At 35.6% G+C, this 14,241-nt stretch overlaps 1 long non-coding RNA gene across 1 annotated transcript; it reads right to left on the bottom strand.

Annotated features, from left to right (window-relative positions):
* Positions 1-8,413: 8,413 nt before the first annotated feature.
* On the bottom strand, positions 8,414-9,676 carry LOC126600307 (uncharacterized). The gene is made up of 2 exons (XR_007615414.1): positions 9,466-9,676; positions 8,414-9,018 (listed from the first exon to the last, which is right to left on the bottom strand). It is a non-coding gene; the product is annotated as an uncharacterized LOC126600307 (long non-coding RNA).
* Between the last annotated feature and the right edge of the window lie 4,565 nt (positions 9,677-14,241).

The following is a 14,241-nucleotide window of genomic DNA, read 5'->3' as shown; positions in this document are numbered from 1 at the left end:
TCGGGTTGAGTCATATAGAGCTCTTCCTCTAGGTAGCCATTCAGAAAGGCCGTCTTCACGTCCATTTGCCATATCTCATAATCATGGTACGCAGCTATAGCAAGCAAAATCCAAATGGACTTAATCATGGCTACAGGAGAGAAGGTTTCTTCATAGTCAATCCCTTCTCGTTGCTTATAACCCTTGGCTACTAGTCTAGCCTTATAAGTCTCCACATTCCCATCAGCGCCTAGCTTCCTCTTGAAGACCCATTTGTTTCCAACATGTACTATACCTTCTGGAGGGTTTACAAGAGTCCAGACCTGATTTTGATACATGGAATCCATCTCAGATTTCATGGCCTCTTGCCATCTCTTTGAGTCAATGTTGGACATTGCTTCAGTGTAGTCCCTAGGGTCCTCCTTTGTGTCATTGTCACCTAGAAGGTGCAATTCCCCAAAGTCATTATCTAAGCCATACCTCTTAGGTGGCTTGCTAACCCTTGCAGATCTACGTGGAGCTAGGGGTTCAAGAACAGGGTTGTCAACTTGTCGAGTGCTTGTTTGTGGTTCATCATTAATCTCATTAATTTCCATCGTTTTACTTATAGTTCCTTTGAGAACAAATTCGTCCTCTAGAAACTTAGCAGGTCTGGCGACAAAGACTTTTTGGTCGTCAGGATGGTAGAACTCATATCCCATAGTTTCTCTAGGATATCCTACAAAATAGCACCTAACTGATATTGCTTCAAGCTTCTTGACATATGCTTCACAACCCTAAATCTTAATGTGATTAAGACTTGGCTTTCTTCCGTGCCATATCTCATAGGGCGTCTGTGAAACTGACTTGGAAGGTACTCTATTAAGCAAGTAAGCTGTTGTATATAGAGCGTATCCCCAGAATGTTACTGGTAGATCGGTGGAACTCATCATAGAACGAACCATGTTCATCAAGGTTCAATTTCTCCTTTCAGAAACTCCATTAAGTTGTGGAGTTCCCGGTGGAGTCCACTGTGATATTATTCCACTATTTGAGATAATCTAGGAACTCGCTACTTAGATACTTTCCCCCTCGATCTAATCTTAGGATCTTTATCTGTTTCCCAGTTTGCTTCTCAACTTCATTCTTGAATTCTTTAAACCTTTCAAAGGATTCTGACTTGTACTTCATAAGATACACAAAGCCAAACCGAGAGTGATCGTCGGTGAATGTGATATAGTAGGAGAAGCCTCTTCTCGACGTAGTAGACATAGGTCCACATACGTCAGTGTGGATTAACCCTAGAATTTCAGTGGCACGCTCTCCTTTCCCAGTGAATGGAGATTTTGTCATCTTCCCTTTTAAGCAACATTCACAAGTACCCATTTGGTCATTACCTAATGGGCAGAAATATCCGTCTTTCGACATCTTGCGAATCTTATCAAGGTTCACATGTCCAAGTTTAAGATGCCACATCTTTTCTTGGTTAACTTCTTCTCTAGCCCTTTTGGGTTTTGAGGTATTCCCGCTTTCAATACAATGCATCCCACTACTTGTCTCTAGGTGAAAAAGTTCCTCTATCATATTACCATGAGAGATAATACGACCGTTCAAGTATAAAGTGCAACTCATTTTGTCAAACAATATTGAGTGCCCATCTCGCAAAAGCTTAGAGATAGAAATCAAATTCTTTATACATGAAGGAAAATATAAACAATTTTTAAGTTCCAGGACTTCCCTAGAGGGTAGTTTAAGCATGTAGGTGCTTATTGCTTTTGCAGAGATCTTAGTGCCGTTCCCAACTCGCACAATCATCTCCCTATTGCTCAGTATCCTGCTCCCTGTTAGTCCCTGCAACGAATTGCAGATATGTTGACTAGCGCCTGAATCAAATATCTAGGAATTAGAGCTCACTGTAAAAGCACTCTCTATGACAGAAATAGTCACTTCTAAAGTTCGTGTCATAAGGCTCGCAATGCGCACCCTGTATTTCTTCTTCCAACGTTCATCCTTTCCATAATAAAAGCATGTTCCTTTGGATTTTATTGCCTTCTTCTTATGTAACCTTTTCCTTGTGATTGAATTCTCACTTCCACTGTCCTTTTTGAAACCTTGTTCAAACTTACAGTACATGTCAATCATCTCGGTAAAAGTATGATCAAATCTATTCACTTTATAGTTTACAATAAACTTAGTGAAATCATCCGAGAGAGATGCAAGGAAAAAGTCTTGGGCCATTTTCCCATCGATGGAAGTTCCTAAACTCTCAAGATCTTGAAAGATCATTTCCATCTTTTGTCCATGTTTATGAACCGATGTCCCCTTTGCCATTTTGGCATTCAATAGACTACAAACATTTGAGAATCGTACATTACTAGTCTCAATGTCATGCATCTTATGCAAAATTTCAATCATGGCACAAGAAGTGTCCATGTGCTTATGTAGCTTCATAAGCTCCTCGCTAAGTGAAGTGAGGATTAAGAATTTGGCTTGTAAGTCATCCTCACAGTGTCTATCATAATTTTGACACTCCTCCTTTGAAGCTAGTTTCGTAGGAGGTACATGAGGAGGGGATTGCTTAAGCACATACAATATGTCTTTCACCTTTGAGACATTCTCAATGTGGCGATACCAAGCAAGGAAACGTTGGCTCCTAAGGCCTCTTTTGTTAAGTATAATGGTGGGTGTAATTTTAGGCATGTCATTAACTACATAACATAACAGAAATCGTATTAGATTGTTGATTTTAAAACTACTTGATTGGGTCTTAAATCAAATAGTACCACCCACTATTTTTGGCAAATTCCACATCCCTCAATGGAATTCGAGAGTTATGTTGAACTCTTAGCGGGGTATGAAAGGCTCACCATTACCAAGCCCACCTCACGATGATACAATGTTGGTTAGCAAAAATAATGATGAGAGAATAACACTTTAATCATTTACAACTCTTGTAATTACCCATCTAATTTGGCCTATAGAGAATGATGCCTCACAATGATATGATGTTGGCACCATTGCACTTAGTTAAGTTATTCCCACCATGGGGTTCAAGAATAGCCTCACAATGATATGATGTCGGCCATCCTCGTTGCCTACCTCACCACATCATGTATGTACATATGGACTCCTCCTGAATGTAAGCGCATACTTTGAACTTCCCCATGATAGGGTGAAGCCGATGTAGGAGTCACAAACGATTGGAGCCCACCATGGTGGAAGGCCTCTGAAGAGATGTTCAAAGCATCTCTCGCTTATCAACTTAATATTCGTTTGGTTGAGGGAGTAGTGTTGGGCTACATCAATTTTATTTTAATCTTATTAAAAGAACTTGGGCCTATCACAACCATTGGTCCAAGTTAATATGAATTAGTAGTATATAATACTCCCACTATTTCGATGAAACAAGCGAGACTATATGGAACTACTAACAAATGCATTGCATCCTCATATGGACTATATAGTCATATTAGGTCTTAGGATGATTATGAACCGTTTGATTTGATCCAACACGAGCCTTGTGTTGGACCTTGGGTCTAAGGTAGGTAGTTGTTGATTTTAGTTACGCGTTTAATCTAATTAAACCGTTATTTCTTATTGGGCGTTGGACCCAACTATTCCAATTTGCATACAAATAAACAAATAGGAATACTTGAAATAAAGAGAAAGACTTATGCCCTTTTACAACACATTAGATGGACTTATGTCCATTTACAACAAATTTGAACTAATCAAATTACATTCAAATCTAAACTACTTAACCCAAGCATTCATAATGTAAAGCGGCCAATCACATAGCTCAATTATCAAGGCCTTTGGTTCATAATCATCCTTTTCTTAATCAATCATATTAACTAAGAAAGCAACTTAAACAATTGGTTTTCGGATTCATATAATTGATTTAAATGGAACTAAATGAAATGAAAATCCAATTCTCATTCAAGAGACAAAACCATTTTGTTCTCATCATCTTTTGGGCCGAAAAACAATGACCACAACTATTGGGCCATAAATTTAAAACATAAACTTTTGGGGTCACTTTGTAAAAACATAAGAGTCCACAACTTCATGTAATTACAACTAGAACCCAAAAAATTCAACAATAATAAAAACTTCATTAAAGGAGCAAAACAATTTGTCCTTTAGCGTTTTTGGGCCTTAACGTAAAAACGCAAACTTTTGGGTCAAAGTGCAAATACACAGAAGTATCAAAACTTTATGTAATTGCATGAAAGCCCCAAAAGTACCCCCACTAAGGGGTGGCCGGTTTTGGTAGTGAAAAAGGAGGGGGGGGGGAAAGGTTTTTGGTGAAAAATTCAAAATTTGAAAGTGTTTGGTGCAAGTGGATTGGTAGGTGAGGAAAAGTTGATTAGGATGGGTTGTAAGAAAAATGTTTTGTCAAACAATAAAAGCATAAATCATCCATCACCAATCATCCATCATCTATCAATAATAAACCAAAACTTTATTCAAAGCAACAAACATATTGAATCAAAACACCAAAACTTTTTGTTCTTGGTAAGAACATCAAGAACATTGAAGACACACATGAAAACTCATAAGAGCTCCATGAGTGTTTTCACTAAATAAAACTCAAATTTTCACTACACAAAAGAGAGTTAACATCCTAGGGTACTTAGGGGTTCCAAAAGTCACTTTAAAACTCTTTTAACAAGACAAACATGAACCCGAAAATCCACCCTTTGGATTTGGCCGAATCTCCCCACATACATGGCACCGAATTTTAGTTCCAATATTCATGCTTATATGAACTACATCTACAACATTTGAGATGCTAAATTTTCAAGCAAAATTTATATTCAAAAGCAAGAACAAAGCTTGTAACATTTACAACATTTAAATCACAAACCATGAAAAACACAAAACCCAAAAGGATTCACCATAAACTAGACCTAGGCTCTTGATACCACTTGAAGGAAAACTTTTGTCCTCGCTAAGAACATGTGAGAATATTTGAACACATAGGCAAACTATTAACAAATTAAAGTAGGCATGCATTCAAAAACAATTCTAAAACCCATGACTTTCAAAGCCTAGTGAATAGTGAACCATGAGACTCTTTAACAACATTAAAGAGAAGGAAGGATTTAGAGATTCATTACCCTTGAAGCTCATCCTTGTTTACACAAGGGATTCACCCAAGTGGAGGGTCTTCAAGTCACCTCCTAGCTCCTTGGATCTTCCTTGTGATTTTCTTCCTTATGATGCTCCTTTGCTCCTTGAGGATGTGTGGAAAGGATCTCCAAAAACACCAAAGATTTGGTGTCTCTAAGTCTCCACACCAAGGATGAGGTGTGAAGATGAAATTGATGACTTAGAGAAGAAAAGATTGCTAGCTATCTCTTCCCTAAGTGGCTGGCCTCTTTTAGAGAAAAAGAGAGAAAGTGTTTCTCATCTTTGTCTCAAGAAAACCCTAATGAGGTAAAAGCTATAAAGATGCTTTTATATCTCTTTTCTTAGGTGAGTGGCAAACTTGCAATTAAGCAAAATTCCCACTACCCTTGCTATGGCCGGCCGTCTTAAGTGATTGGGCTATTTGCCCATATTTGTTTTAGTTGTCATACAACGTAAACATAATGGGCCTAGTGGACCAAACCCTTTTGGACCCCGAAGCCCAAAACTAACTTAAAAACCCAATACGAACCTTTCGTAAAATTAATTAACTAATTAATTAATCTTGACCATTCTCAATTAAACCATTTAATTGCTTATCCATCTCATTTATGTTTCTTCACTTTCATCCTTACTCGGTGTACGATCCATTAGGTTCCAATTAGCGAGGCAGTGGGCGATTGTTACTCTTAACGATCGATTGTGAATTGAAACAACATTTCAATTCTCCCTTTGTTGAAGATTAGTGTTTGCTAATCTTCAGGGCTTCCACAAACCATGAGTGACACCTAGCAGTATGTCATGGCTACCCAAGCTAAGTAGAAGTGGTTGGAGAACCTATCCAATTACAATTACAATGCAATACGGTCCTTCTCTAATACAATACTCTTAATCACATTGTTTGAGTGATAGTTTGTTTCATGTCAACTATCCAATGTGATACTTCTTTATATGATTCAATTGAATATGATTTGGAACATACTTCCTAAGTCATATTCGTATGCTTTGGCCAAAGACTCCCGAATCATATCTTAGAGTATTCTCCTTCCACCATGGAAGGTTAGAGATCCCTTGTTGTGCATTCATATGCCTACATGACTAGATAGCTTGACCCCAACAATGTCATGGACACTTTCGATGGAATGCCTTTGACATGATCAAAGATCAAGGACCTAACCATTAGACATCTATGATGTCTCAGGTCAAAGGACTACTTTGCATATTGCAACTAACGAGTTCTTACATGACATGTATGTTCGAACTCTCTTTTGATCGTTGTTCAGTGTACTCGATTACTCTTTCGAGCACCTATGTGTTTGTCTTAGTGTCCAACACTAAATGACTTGAGACTAGTCATACTCACGCTTGAGTTGACATAACACATACTAACCTTAGCGGATTGTCAATGCCCAATTGGCAATCCTATGGCTAGGAACGTTTTAGGAATGAACATAAGAGAAAGGTCTCGTTAATCTAACTTACTTAAATCTCTTATCTCTTAGATCAAATACATTCCTTGGATTCCCTTATTGCTTAAACACATGATACAACAAATAGTGATTAACAATAAGCTTTGCCCTTTATTAAACATATAATAGTTTAATACAATAAGTATTCCAAAAGCTATTACATCAAATGAGTGGCTTTGTGGGCATACTTCCAACAAAAATTACCCAAATTCGGAACCATATGACCATTGGACTAAATTTTTTCTAATTTTTTTTGCAAAAATGATCTATGAATGATGTACTAAACTATAAAGGGTTCGGATCATGGAAATACAATACAAGCGGACCCTAGAAAAATGGGTGTCAAAATATGTTTCAAAAGCATGTGTCCTTGAATCTCAAGCCTAGATATTATATATATTTATTTTCTACACACATTTTCTTAATTATGACCCTTGATTATTTATTGATTATTCAATGGGTAATGCTATGTTTACTAAATCTACAAACTAAATGATGTGTTGCATTAGGAAATAAGCAAGTTAATAAACACTTAAGTAATAATCTAATTATCAACAAGCACATAATTTGGTTAACAAAACTTAGTTTCAAAACTTGATCTCCCTAGATTAATGATTGGAAATAATGAAAAAAAAAAAAAATACTGTGCGTACAAATCATTTAAAAAAATTAGAAATTCTTTTATTTTGGTTAAGAAATGGGCTGGGCCTCAAATATGAAACTAAATATTAGCTTGAACAAGAAAATCAAATTTTTTTTGGTACGTCAATATATTTTTACAATAAGGAGAAGTAGTTCGGTTAAGTCACACAATAAGTAGCTTAATTTGGTATCGAATTCACCATCCATGAGATTCGAATGTAAGACCTTTTACTTCCAAGTGAAGAGAAATACCATCAGACAGTAGTACTGAGTGACAGCTTGAACCAAAAAATCTAATCGAAATCCTGGACTGGACCGTCATAGACATCAAAGCTAGGGCTAGCCTAAGGTTACCATTTTGCTTACTTTGCTTGCTTTTCTGTTATCATCAAGTGTTTAGCTTTTCTCATATTTGAGTTTAAATATAAAGTAAAACATCTCCAATGCACATCAGACCTAAAATTTATATTTGAGTTTTGAGCTAAAGTAAGACCCAAATTTGAATTTCAATATGAGATTTGAGTTCAAGGTGGAGCCTATGTCAACAAGAAAACATGTCATTAACCAAAAAATAAAAAATATTGAGTTTGTGTCTTGAGTTTTGAATCCAATATTTTCTCCTCCAATGCAAGACTCAAATCTTATAACTCATAATCTAGGATTATGAGTCTAAAAATATAAGTCTTTGCATTGGAGGAGAAAATCAAAATACTTAAACCCATAACTTTTTTTGGACCCAAATATAAGAAATAAGTCTAAAATTTGAGTCCACATATAAGACAAAACATCTCCAAGGCGTATGAGGCTTAAAAAGTATATTTGAGTTTTGAGTCAAAATGAGACCTAATTAGGCCACCCATTATGTGGCTTGCCGAGCTCCCTCTCCCCTTAGTGTAAAAATATCGATGTACTCAAAAAAAAAAAAAACATGATAGAGTTTTTAGTCCAACCACTTCTAATGCACATACCTAAATTGTCAAAGCTCCAATTTGAGTTTTGAATCCAACAGTTTCTCCTCCAATTGAAAAAACTCAAATTTTAGGAATATAAGTCTAAGAATATAAGTCTTTGCATTGGAGAAGAAAATCAAAATATTCAAACCCACCACCTTTTTTGACCACATATAAGAATACGGGTCTCATATTTGATTTTTAGGTTGGAGACAGTGGCGAAGCCAGGAATTGACGGGGGGAGGGGCGAAGTTAAAAGAGTGCAAGGTTCAAAAGTTACAATTGTTGCCGACGACGTTTCATACCATGAAAACGTCGCATAATAGGCTCATTATCAATAAAAGCAAATACATCTCTCTCTATGTAAACAAGCATGCTATCACTCAACCATTGATCTCCCATTTTGTTACGCAATGGTGTTTTCACAATCTTCATAGCAGAAAAAGCTCTCTCCACCGAAGCGGTTGCAACCGGTAACACCAAAGCCAATGTAAGAAGCTTATACACTAATATATAGCTTGCACACCTCCCAGTCCACCAACTCCTTTGCAAGATCACCAATTCCTCTCAGTGATGAAAACTCACTATGCATCTTCATATCGTGAATGTAATTGTCAAGTTGAATTGGAGGATTCATGAGGTCCATACGATCAAAATCTTGAGGATAAAGTTGAGCTAGACGAACAATTTTTGCTTTGTCAAAAGATGCAAAATTATTCACCGGACTCAAACATGCCATACAAAGAAGCAACTCGGTGTTTACCTCATTGAAGCGATCATTCAATTCCTTTAATTGTGTATCAAGGACTTGAAAATAGAGGTCCACACGATAGTAATGGAAGTTTGTGAGTCTTGGAGCTTTACGCCTTGATTTTCCAGGCGGATGACTACTTGGAATATTTGAAGGAGGATTTAAGCATTGTTTCTTATAGTACCGTTCCATTACGTAACTGTAAAATGGAAAGAAAAAAAAATCTTAGACTCTTAATCCTATAGTCTATACTAATATGCATAATAACCCAACCAACAATTCAATTAATCAATACCAGTAAGCATATAAATTATTAAATAAATAAAAAATTCATTCAACTAATCATATGAATACAACTAATCAAAAATTCAAATTTTAATTTTCACCCTAAAAAATAATTTCATAATTTCATATCAATCAATAATCATAGAATCATATCAATAATCAATAATCAATAACCATACTAGTGCATTACCATATGATTCTATATTAATTAAACAAAATTCGTATTAAATAATTAATTAGGGTTAGGGATTATAAATTTAGGAATTAAAAAATTTACCTTTGAAATTGAAGGCTAGAAGTCGGCTTAGCGGCTGGAGTGGCTAGTGTTAGCAGCAAAAAGCCAACAGAAATCAGCCAATGGGGATTTATTTTCCGTTTCGTTGGGGTTGGGCGTTGGCTGCAGGCTCAAGCTGCTGAGATTTTGGGAGAAGCTTTGCACTCTCTCTCTCTGATTGGGAAGGGAGAATTTTGGAATGGTAAAGCATGCGGGCTGACTAAGTGAAGGAATGAGGGACATGCGGTCCCCCCAATACATTATACATATATATTTTTTTGGTTTTTTTCAAACATTGAAAGTTTCACGTGGAGAGGGCACTAATTTGAAAGACATGGAGGGGCTAACTTTGGGACATGTGGGCCAGATTTTAAAATTTTTATTAATTTAAAAGGAAAAAACAGAACCAGTGCTGCTGCACGCAGCAGCAAAACCAGTTCACCTGTGCCAAAACAGAGATGGAGGGGCTGGGTTTTCTGGTGAGGGGAGGGGCGAAACCTCGGCTTCAGCTGTGTTTTCCGGCGAGGGGAGGGGCGGTCGCCACTCCTCGTCCTCACGTGGCTTCGCCACTTTGGAGATACTCTTTAGACATCTAATTGCAGCCAAGAAAATAGATTAGCATGATATTGACTTGAGTTGTTAAACAATTTTAGATTTTAGTGAGTTACTTTAAGGAAAATCTTTAAGAAAAGTCCTAAAAGTAGATAGTGTTGGGCTATGATTTTCTAGTGCCGGAGTTAGACAGATCCGAATACATATAACTCAGAAGTCTGGAAAGATTCATGTTTGGCTTGGGAAGGGATCGTGGAAGTGGCCAACCTGACAAATAGACATCCACATGAATTAGCTTATCAACTCCTGAGATATTGAAGGTGGCCATAGGAATGGGCTCATCATGATGAAAGGGCAAATTTGCTATTTTTTTCTTTAATCTCAGGCGAAATACGATCGGAGTTTTCGAATCATTGACTCAAACTCTTTGTCGAACCCCACTCAATAAATTTAATTAAACTTTGATTTTTTTTATTTTTTATTAATTCTTTCTTGATTTGTTTCAAGATGGATCTAAAGTTTTGAAGATGAAGATGGGGTGGGTGCAAAATGATTGAAGTTTTTCTATTTGGAGGACACACATTTTGACACAATTTTGTATGGCTCACTTCGTAGTGAATTTCAACGATCCAAACGTCTATCTTTTAGGTCTTTCTTCAAAGATCATATCTACCAAAAGTCACCAAAATCCGAAAACCATATGACCGTTGGATTAAATTATAACCATTTTAGTGTTTGTTTGCAAAATCGTATTTGTTCATTTTCTTCATTATAAATGAATGTCATTTGTCTAATTTTTTTTTGCAAGAATGATCTATGAAAGATGAATTAAAATATGGATGGTTCAGATCGTTGAAATACAAATTATACGGTTAGGATCCAAGGACACACATTTTGACATGTTTTTTGGGCTCCAATTCCATTACTATTTTCAAGGATCCGAACTATCTATATTTCAACTCATTATTCATAAATCAACATTGCAAAAAATTAGACAAATTCAAAATCATTAAGACATTCGTTTGTAGTGAAGAAAATGAACGAATACAGTTTTACAAAGAAACATTGACATTTAATCCAACAGCTATATGCTTTTAGACTATTGGATATTTTTGGTAGACATAAATGATTATTTTGTTAAAATACATTAAAAAGTTAGCACTACAAAAATATGTGGGAAAATGTCTGTTCCGGATCCTATCATATATACATATACTATAATAATATACACCACATACAAGTATTGGGGTGAATCATTAACAGATGAATCCAAAGTACACAAGCACTTTAGTATTAAACCGTGGAAAATAGAATAAAACGTCGAAAGGGGGGAATTGTGATCCTAAGTGTCACACGTGCTGCACATTCTTTGGAAAGATGATTAAAAATAGGGTACAAAGCAAAGGTGGCTGATGGGTTTCATCATCATATTCTGTACAATCATCGCACTCATTGCTCTCTAAATTGTAATGCTCCTACTCATACAGACCTTTTCCTACTTCAATTAGGTTGCCATGAAAAGGAAGAGAAAAAGGTGGAAGCACTAGCGGCTTAATAAACATAAGATATTATGCAAACAACGCAGAGTCCCTTCGTTGAGATTGGTGTCTCTTACAAATAAAAGAATATATATGAGAACAACATTTGATATGAGAATAACTTCCAAGATCCAAATTTACCGTCATTCAAATTTAGCAAACGGATAGAATTTGGAAGGGCAGTGGGTTAGGGTGGGACCTTGTTGACTGGGCTTGAAGGTTGCATCGATAACTTGGACAATAAAAAATCTCGTCTTCCAGAATTAGCTTGTACATGGGTCCGTGTGGCTGCCAATAAAATACAGCATATGAACAAAATTTATATATGTTTTTATTTTATTAGCACAAAACGTTATTATAGCAGTATATTTATGTAAATCCTTCTCATTTGGTAGATCACATATGAACCACCATATGAACCACATCTCTAATAGATGTAAGATGAACCACCATATGAACCACATTTCTAAAGATTATCTTTGCAAAAATCAATAAAATGTGATATCATTTAGTCGCCGAACTATATAAAAACAAATAGTTAAGATTGATAAAAGCATTATGAACTGTATATTAATCTACTATAGTTAATTGATTAAAAGACTGTAGTTTCAATTGATTTTTAATTTGCATACAAATGATTCTTTCACAATAATTTATAAAATGAACGGTTCTAATCATAAAGATGATTTTTTTTTTGAATTAGTCATGAATTACTAAGACTATCTCCAACCCATGGGTTAAAACATAAAATTTTTAGTCCAAAAAATTTAGGTACCCAGAAACAGTTTTTCTGCTCCAACCCTTTTATGTTAAATTTTTAGCCCCAGATTATTAAAGAATGAATTTAGGCTATTTTTTTAAATAACTTTGAAAAAAAAAATTATGTAGACTATCCTAAATTAATTTTACAAACATTTTAACCTAAAAATATTTAAATTCTGATAAATATTAAAAAAATACTAAATCGACACATGAAACTCATGAAACACTATGGAAGAATATGAAATATATGAGTTAAATTGGAAGAAATGATTTTTGAAGATGGTAAATTGGAAGAATTGTAGCAGAAATGTGAATTTTGTGTGGATGTTTGAACAAATACATAAGTATTTATAGAGTTTTTTTGGTGAATTTGAAGTTAAATAATTTTTTAATTATTTTAGCTGTTAGACTTAAACTTGGACCGTGTGATCTTTTTCTTTTACTATTAGATTTGATCATATTCGATATCAGCCGTTTGATTTAATAAATTTATAAATATAAAACAAATGCATTAACTAAATCAAATACGGATTATTGGATAACCAACATCCCATTTAAATGTGAGCCGTTGATGACAAAAAGAGCGGTTGGGCTGAACTTTATTGCCAAACAAGTGGCTGGCACAACCCATGTGGGTGGGGTCGCCAGGCACAACCCATGTGGGTGGGGTCGCCAGCCACAACCTTGCACGTATTGATGGGTGTGGCGTGCATCCTTTGCACGATTGTTGTTCAATTGCTAGTCTTCCACTCGCACAAGTGGGCTAGCCACTAATCCAAACCTAAACTTTGGCCGGAATTTGCTCCATTTTTGAGTTTTAACCCATAACCCTATTTTAAGCAAAAAATTAGAGTGTTTTTAGGGGAAGGAAATAAAAGCTAAATTTTGAAACTTACTCCAAAATTTGGAGTTGGTCTAAAAGTGGAGTCCCCTCAAATACTTGAGGGCCCAAGCTTTATCCATAAATTCAGCTTTTGCTTGAACTGAAAATATGGCTATTGATGAACTGAAATGATGGAACATGATTATGATGGTTGCAGTGACAATGTGACATTTTGTTTGACAACTAGTCTACATCTTCAAGATTCTCTCTCTCTCTCTCTCTCTCTCTCGGAAATTGGAATGGAGAAGGAAATATTTCTCGAAGTAGAATTCTCTCCCCTCTTTTTTTCCCTTCCCTTCCTTCCCCTTCTATTTGAACAGTCACGGTTAAGTCATGTTAACGTCTTATATTAATTTTTTTTATTGAGAGAGAAAGACAAAATAAAGAATGTGAGAGGAGGAAATGGAAGGAAATGAAAAAAGAAGGCGAGAGAATCCTAGTCCATATTTCTCTTATGTTTCAAACCAGATTGAAAAGTGAAACCACAACATCAACATTAGATGGTTAAGTGTTGTCCCAAGATTTTAAAAATTTATTTTCGAAAAACTATGTTGGTAAATATGTTAGGTCGGACGTGGCCCACCGTCAAGATTATTGATATTAACATTGTTTATAATTTTTTTAGGGGTGTGCTATCCACACACCCCATTTTACTTCTCATACACCTTTGATAATTTCTATCCGTTGATCTTCTTCAATTCATTTGATCCGACGGCCGAAAATTAAAGAGGTGTGTGAGAAGTAAAATGTGATGTGTGGATATCACACCCCTTTTTTTAAGAGAGACCATAGCGGTATATTGTTTGTAATTTTTTTTTTTAACAAACGGTATTATCCTTAGTAAGGAGAAGGAAGCAGCTTTAGCTTCATGATGGATTAACAATAATGTGATTCATGATGGATTAGCAATAATGTATATTGGTTGTACTATTAAATATATTAATACACATTCTATAACAGTAACACTAAAAAAAATTCCAGGAAAATGAACTAATAATAATTTGTTGTCGCTTAATTAGCAAGGAAGTAATTTTCCCACACTTA

This window comes from Malus sylvestris, chromosome 14, assembly GCF_916048215.2.
Source record: "Malus sylvestris chromosome 14, drMalSylv7.2, whole genome shotgun sequence".
Taxonomy (NCBI): Eukaryota; Viridiplantae; Streptophyta; class Magnoliopsida; order Rosales; family Rosaceae; genus Malus; species Malus sylvestris.
Note: the sequence above shows the minus strand (reverse complement) of the source record. Positions and strands in the feature narration are given on the sequence as shown.